The following is a 7,873-nucleotide window of genomic DNA, read 5'->3' as shown; positions in this document are numbered from 1 at the left end:
TCTCAACTCTGCTCACTTCTTGAGTCTTCTACCTTGCTGCCCTGAGGGGAACCTTTTCTTTCTGGCAAGAGATCTGTGGAAGGGAACTGAGAAAAATTCTTACAGAGTCCTAGCAACATTTGATCTGGTTACATAGCTTTATTACCTGCCTACTACATGCCAGGAATTCTACAACAGACTGGGATAAAAAGATACTTTACAAAGAGGCATAACATATTCTGGAAGAGAAGTCTGTTTTCATTCAGAATGCTATAACAGAATACCATAGAGCGAGAGGCTGAAAGAATAAACATTTTAAACAACAAACATACATTTCTTACAGTTCTGGAGACTGGGAAGTCCAAGATCAGGTGACTGACAGACCTGGTGTCTGGTGAGGGCACCCCTCCTGGTTTGCAGATGGTTTGCAGATGGCTATCTTCTCATTGTCTCCTCACACGGGGGAGAAAAAAAATCACCTCTCTTGTGTCTCTTCTTATAAGGGCACTAATACCTTTTTGTTTTTTGAGACAAAGTCTATCGCCCAGGCTGGAATGCAGTGGCACGATCTTGGCTCACTGCAACCTCTGCCTCCTGGGTTCAAGTGATTGTCTTGCCTTAGCCTCCCAAGTAGCTGGGACTACAGGTGTATGCCACCACGCCCAGCTAATTTTTGTATTTTTAGTAGAGATGGGCTTTCACTATGTTGGCCAGGATGGTCTCAATCTCTTTACCTCATGATCCACCCACCTCGGCCTCCCAAAGTGCTGGGATTACAGGTGTGAGCCACTACGTCCGGCCCAAGGGCACTAATACCATTTGTAAGGGCTCCCCCTCATGACCTAATCATGTCCTAAAGGCCCCCTGCTCCTACTACCCTCATCTTGGGTGTTAGTATTTTAACATGAAATTCTTGAGGGGCACAAACATTCAGTTCACAACACAGCCAAAGACACAAATGCTTCGGCAGCACATATGCTAAAATCGGAATGATATAGAGAAGATTAACATGGCCCCTACACAAGGATGATACACAAATTCGTGAAGCATTCCATATTTTTAAAAAAATTATAAAAAAGAAAGAGACAGGCTAGGCATAGTGGCTCACACCTGTAATTCTTTGGGACGCTGAGGCAGGCAGATTACCTGAGCTCAGGAGTTCGAGACCAGCCTGGCCAACATGGTGAAACCCTGTCTCTACTAAATACAAAAATTAGCTTGGTGTGGTGGCTCACGCCTGTAATCCCAGCTACTTGGGAGGCTGAGGTAAGAGAATTGTTTGGACCCAGGAGGCGGAGGTTGCAGCGAGCCGAGATCAGGCCATGGCACTCCAGCCTGGGCAACAGAGCAAGACTCCCTATCAAAAAATAAAGAAAGAGAGAGAGAGAAAGGAAGGAAGGAAGGGAGGGAGGAAGGAAGGAAGGAAGGAATCAGTACGTACATTTCAGAACAGAGTTTTAAAGAAAAAGTAGGAAGTGGCTGAGAGAAGGTACAGATATGTGTTTTCAATAAAAGGAACAGCATAAGCAAACACGGGTTGAAACAGGACAGCAATTGCTGGGACACTCAGAAGTCAGAGTTTGAGAGTGGCAGGTTGGGCAGCTAGAGAGGGAGATCAAGGGTAAACAGCTGCTCCACTTTGCCCAGAACTGTCCCCATTTTAGCAGTGAAAGTCCCCTGTCCCTCAGTTCTGAACAAACCAGGATGGTTGGTCACAGTAGGGTAGAAGCCAGGCTGCAGAAAGTCTTACATGCCATGCCGAGAAGCACACACTTTTTGTTGTTGTTGTAAATTTTTTTTTTTTTTTGAGATGTAGTCTCACTCTGTCACCCACGCTGTAGTGCAGTGTCGAGATCTCAGCTCACTGCAACCTCTGCCTCCCAGGTTCACCCAGTTCTCCTGCCTCAGCCTTCCAAGTAGCTAGGGTTACAGGTGCCCACCATCACACCCGGCTAATTTTTGTGTTACTAGAGACACGGTTTCACCATGTTGTCCAGGCTGATCTCGAACTCCTGACCTCAAGTAATCCCCCCAACTTGGCCTCCCAAATTGCTGGGATTATAGGTGCGAGCCACTTCACCTGGCTGAGAAGCACATTCTTGATCCATCAGGATCAAGAGCCACTAAAGGTGGCAGGAAGCTTCTGGAAAAACACCATGGAGCTGCATTAGCAAGCATAAGGGCCACAGTGGGCCAACCCTACATAAGACAGGGGAAGGCAAAATCAAGTCTCCTGGCTTTTGCTGTCCCACTCATAAAGGAAAATTAAAACATAAAAACACAAAAAAGAAAAGAAAAGAAAAAACGTTGTTAAAGAGGGAGGAAGGCAAGGCAGGAAGGCAAGGATGGAGGATGAGACTGGAAGTCTGGAGTTCTGTGTTCATTCTTTCCACTTACTCACACAAGCTCTGGAAGCTTCGGTTTCCACATCTGTGAAATGGGATAATACCTACCTCCTTGGTTTGTTTTGATGATCAAACAACAGAGTGCATATGAAAGAGCTTGGTACACTATAAAGCACTATATGAGTATTACTAATAAGGCCACTGTCACTCAAAATATACCAAACCACATCAATCTAGAAAGCGTAATTTTGGTCGTAATTGTATCACATTGCTTACTGATTTCAACAGCACTCCGTCATCATTAATAACTCCTGCATGTCAGCAGGCTTGAGTGGCGCTGACAGCTGCTGAGAATTGCTAGAGGAAAGCCAATCCAGATTCTTCCTTTTCTTTCCCCACATTATAAACATTTAGGCCAGGTGTGGTGGCTAACACCTGCAATTCCAGCATTTTGGGAGGCTGAGGCGGGCAGATCACTTGAGGCCAGGAGTTCGAGACCAGCCTGGTCAACATGGTGAAACCCCATCTCTACTAAAAATTTGAAAATTAGCCAGGCATGGTGTGCGCCTGTAATCCCAGCCACGTGAGAGGCTGAGGCACAAGAATTGCGTGAAACTGGGAGGCAGAGGTTGCAGTGAACCGAGACTGCACCACCGCACTCCAGCCTGGGCGACAGAGTGAGACTCGCTCTCAAAATAAATTAAAACATTAAAATTAAAATTAAAAAATAAACATTTTAACTAGGTGAAGTGAGATTGAAAAGAGCAAGAGCAGGGTATGCGGACAGAAAGGAATAGGAAATATTTGTTCTAGACCCCAAAATATGGGTTGATATCAAGTTGATATCGAGTCAGATCATACCCTGTTTATGGTCTTGTCTTGTCTTTTCTTTCTTTTTTTTTTTTTTTTGAGACTGAGTCTCACTCTGTCACATCCGTCATCCAGGCTGAGTGCAGTGGTGCAATCTCGGCTCACTGCAACCTCTGCCTCCTGGGTTCAATTGATTCTCCCGCCTCAACTTCCTGAGTAGCTAAGATTACCACTGATAGTGATTCCACCTCTGCCCGTCACTGGGGCCTGCACTAGCTGGGCTGGCATCCCCTCCCAACCCGAACTGCTCCTCAGAGCCATCTCCTGAACCATAAATTATTCTTACAGAAAGATAGTTATCCAGAAATTCCCATTCCACCTGCCTGCAGTGCGTGCCTGCATAGCTCTCCTGAACGCAACAGGGCTCTGAAGTCTGGCCTGTGCCCCTTGGCTAGAGGGACAGCAGGAAGGGGGCTGCACCCCACTGGCCCTGCACCCATCTTTGGCCCTGTTGCCTCTATTTCAATACAGAAGTGTTCAACAACAACAACAAAAAAAAGTTAGCCACCATGCCTGGCTAACTTTTATATTTTTAGTAGAGATGGAGTTTCATCACATTGGCCAGGCTGGTCTCAAACTCCTGACCTCAGGTGATCTACCTGCCCTGGCCCCCCAAAGTGCTGGGATTACAGGTGTGAGCCACCAAACCCAGCCTGCTTATGATCTTTTAATAATTACCTTTTGCCTGGAAATCAAAGCTCACACTTCTTGATCTGGCCCTTATTTACTTCTCTAGGTTCTTTTTTCTTTTTCTTCTTTTTTTTTTTGGGGACAGGGTCTCGTTCTGTTGCCCAGGCTGGAGTGCAGTGGTATGATCATGGCTCACTGCAGCTTCAACCTCCCAGGCTCAAGTAATCTTCCTGCTTCAGCCTCCTGAGTAGCTAGGACTACAGACATGTACCACCATGCCTGGCTAATGTTTTTTTTTTGTGTGTGTAGAGATGAGGTTGCCCAGACAGGTCTCAAACTCCTAGGCTCAAGTAATCATCCCATCTTGGCCTCCCAAAGTGCTGGGATTATAGGTGTGAGCCACTGCACCTGGCCTCTAGGTTCTCTTTAGTCCTTTGCTCTTGTGTAGCTTACTTTCTAACCACAACAAACTGCTAGCCATGGTGGAATTTGTTGTTATTGTGCACCTGCTCTTGTCCCTTCTCTCTTTGTCTGACCTTCCTCCTGGCATATACCTCCTTAGACACCCAAAGTGAGTTCAGATGCTACCTTCCATTGAAATCGACTTTGGCTTCTTCAGACACAGTCAGACACCTGTGAGCCTATAGCATGCTGGGCACTTTTCTAGAATAGGGGAAAATATCGTGTAGCAGAAGAGCATTGAGCATTTTGATCACAGTCCAGCTTTTAAGCCCAGATCTACCATTTTCTTCTTTGGATGAAGTATAAGAGAAGCACCAGCGTGGATTGTGAAAAGCACGGATTCTGAGGCGAGACAGCCTAGCTATGGGACCTTGGACAAGTTACCTAAACCCTTTTACATCCGTGGGTCCCTCAGCACCCACGGATGTAAAACGAGGGTGATCATATTACAGTCCTCCTCAAAGGATAGTTGTGAAAGTAAAATGAGTTAATAAAAAAAAAGTAAAATGAGTTACAGAAAAAGAAAAACTGAGGGGTGGGTGAGGTGGCTCTTGCCTGTAATCCCAGCACTTTGGGAGGCTGAGGTGGGTGGATCACCTGAGATGGGGAGTTCAAGACCAGCCTGACCCACATGGTGAAACCCCGTCTCCACTAATAATACAAAAATTGGCTGGATGCAGTGGCTCATGCCTGTAATCCCAGCACTTTGGGAGACTGAGGCGGGTGGATCACATGAGGTCAGGAGTTTGAGACCAGCCTGACCAACATGGGGAAACCCATGTCTACTAAAAATACAAATTTAGCCAGCTGGGCATGGTAACTCATGCCTGTAATCCCAGCTACTCGGGAGGCTGAGGCAGGAAAATTGCTTGAACCCAGGAGGCAGAGGTTGTGGTGAGCTGAGATTACATAATTGTACTCCAGCCTGGACAAGAGCAAAACTCTGTCTCAAAAAAATAAAAAGAAAAAGAAAATGGTAGGCATGTTGGTGTACACCTGTAATCCCAGCTACTTGGGAGGCTGAGGCAGGAGAATTGCTTGAACCTGGGCGGTGGGGGCTGCAGTGAGCTGATACGGCAGCACTGCACTCCAGCCTGGGCAGCAGAGGGAGACTTTGGTCTCAAAACAACAACAACAACATAAATTAGAAAATACATAAATAAAAACACTGAGAACAGGCTCTGACACATGCTTGTCTGCTCTTGTTATTAATCTCACCGTTTCTTCTGTTGTGAAAAGGGAGTAACACTCCCTGGTGCAAGTGGACACGAAGATGACGGGAGATAAGCAGGTGTGCTTGATGTAGAGAAGGGCTCTTTTTCTTGCCCTTTACCTCTTGCCCTTGGAATTCTAATTCTTTATTTATAGGTATTTCCACCACCAAAATCTCCCGGCTTCCCCAGGGAAGAGAAAGGCTCACCCATCTTTGTGTTCTCAGCCTCTGGCACATAGTAGGTGTTCAAGAAATGCTTGGTGAATGAGTTGATAAAAATGCAGTAGTAGAAAAACTTAAAATGGCCTTAAAGTCCTATTAGCAATATCCTAAAAGGGCACCAATGTTAATCTCTAAGATCCTGTATCTTTATAAATCAGTGTGAAAATCACTTTTTGAGGGTTTTTTCTTCCCTCTTAATTTTGTGTTTGTATTTCTTGGTGTTGCCCCACTCCTCCCCAGGTCTTCTTTCTTCTCTGCATTAATCTTGGACAGGATTTCTCAACCTTGCCACTAACAGCGTTTTTTTTTTTTTTGAGACAAGGTCTTACAGTATTCTTGTTGTCCAGGCTGGAGTGCAGTGGCACAATCACATGACCTCCTGGGGTCAAGGAATCCACCCTCGTCAGGCTCCCAAAGTGCTGGGATTACAGGCGTGAGCCACCGTGTCTGGTCTTTTTTTGGGGGGTAAGGGGCAGGGTCTCCCTCTGTTACCCAGGTTCAAGTGCAGTGGCACAATCACAGCTCACTGCAGCCTCCACCTCCTGGGCTCAAATGATCCTCCTGCCTCAGCCTCCTGGGTATCTGGGACTACAGCTGAGTAGCCCCACCAGTTTTAAAATTTTTTTGTAGAGACGAGGTTTTGCTATGTTGCCCACTTGGTTTTAATTCCTGAGCTCAAGTGATCCTCCTGCCTCAGCCTCCCAAAGTGCTGGAATTTCAGAGGTGAGCCACTGAGCCAGGCCTTTTGTCTTTTTTTAGAGACAGAGTCTTGCTCTGTCACCCAGGCTGGAGTGCAGTGGTGCGATTATATCTCACTGCAGCCTTGACCTGGGCTCAAGTGATCCTCCTGCCTCAGCTTCCTGAATAGCTGGGACAACCTGCATGCACCACCACACCTGGCTAATTTTTTATTTTTATTTTTATTTATTTACTAATTTATTTTTGAGGTTGAGTCTTGCTCTGTCAGCCAGGCTGGGGTGCAGTGGTGTGATCTCGGCTCACTGCAACCTTGGTCTCCCAGGTTCAAGCGGTGCTCTTACCTCAGCCTCCCAAGTAGCTGGGATTTCAAGTGTATGCCATCACGCCTGGCTAATTTTTTGTATTTTTAGTAGAGACGGGGTTTCACCATGTTAGCCAGGATGGTCTCAATCTCCTGACCTCGTGATCTGCCCGCCTTGGCCTCCCAAAGTGCTGGGATTACAGGCATGAGCCACCTCGCCTGGCCCAATTTTTATTTTTTTTTGTAGAGACGAGGTCTCATTGTTTCTCGGCCTGGTCTCAAACCCCTGGGCTCAAGAGATCCTCCCATCTCCACCTCCCAAAGCACTGGGATTACAGGCGTGAGCCATTGTACCTGGCCAACTCTCTTGTGAGGACCGTTTAGTCTGCTGTAGGATGCTTAGCAACGTCCCTGCCCTCTACCTACAAGATGCCAGTAGCATCTCCTACCCCCCAGTTCCAGCAACCTAAAATGTCTCTGGACTTTGCCTAAAGTCAGGTGAGTGGGGGGTGCAACATCTCAGAATCACAGGTCTAGGGAATCTTCTTAAGTGCTTTCACATAAAGTAAATCTTAGTAGAATTGATTTTTTTCTCTTTATCTCCAAGGCAAAAATTAGGTTTATATACTCCGCCTCCCAGTGGAACAGATTCTGACAGTGAAGGAAAAAAACATGTTTTCTCCCCTGACTGCAGTGTTCTCCATCTTCACTCTCAGAAATGGCAAGGACCGGCAGGGTGGGATCAGGATCATGTTTTATTTATCTGGACAAATGCTACCAAAATAGCAATGGCATATTTCTTTCATTTCTTTTCTTTTTTTTGGGGGGGGGACTGAGAATTCAGTGTTTTACAATTCAAATGAAGGCTAAAAACATATCAAGCTGTGTGATTTTCTGGGAGTGAGGAGCAGAGGGCTGGTTTTTTCATGGCATAACTGTTAAAACTCTTCAACATCAGAAAGACTTTTTATACCATCAAAGAAAAAAGTGTATGTTGAAAAAGAAAGAATATGCATGCTAAAACACATTGTTACTGTAAATCCTTGAATCTGAGACACAATTAACAGTGTTGCTTTACTAATAGTACAACTTTAAAACTATTTAAGCTGGGAAATTTGTTATCAGGTGACTCATACAAGTGGGGAAATCCAG

At 45.8% G+C, this 7,873-nt stretch overlaps 1 non-coding gene across 1 annotated transcript; it reads left to right on the top strand.

Annotated features, from left to right (window-relative positions):
• The first annotated feature begins 937 nt into the window (after nucleotides 1-937).
• On the top strand, nucleotides 938-1,040 carry LOC119471548. Its single transcript, XR_005200623.1, has one exon. It is a non-coding gene; the product is annotated as a U6 spliceosomal RNA (small nuclear RNA).
• Nucleotides 1,041-7,873: the final 6,833 nt, after the last annotated feature.

The sequence above is a fragment of the Cebus imitator genome, unplaced genomic scaffold, assembly GCF_001604975.1.
Source record: "Cebus imitator isolate Cc_AM_T3 unplaced genomic scaffold, Cebus_imitator-1.0 Scaffold2, whole genome shotgun sequence".
Lineage (NCBI taxonomy): Eukaryota > Metazoa > Chordata > Mammalia > Primates > Cebidae > Cebus > Cebus imitator.
The sequence above is the reverse complement of the archived record's forward strand: the minus strand, read 5'-3'. Positions and strand labels throughout refer to the sequence as shown.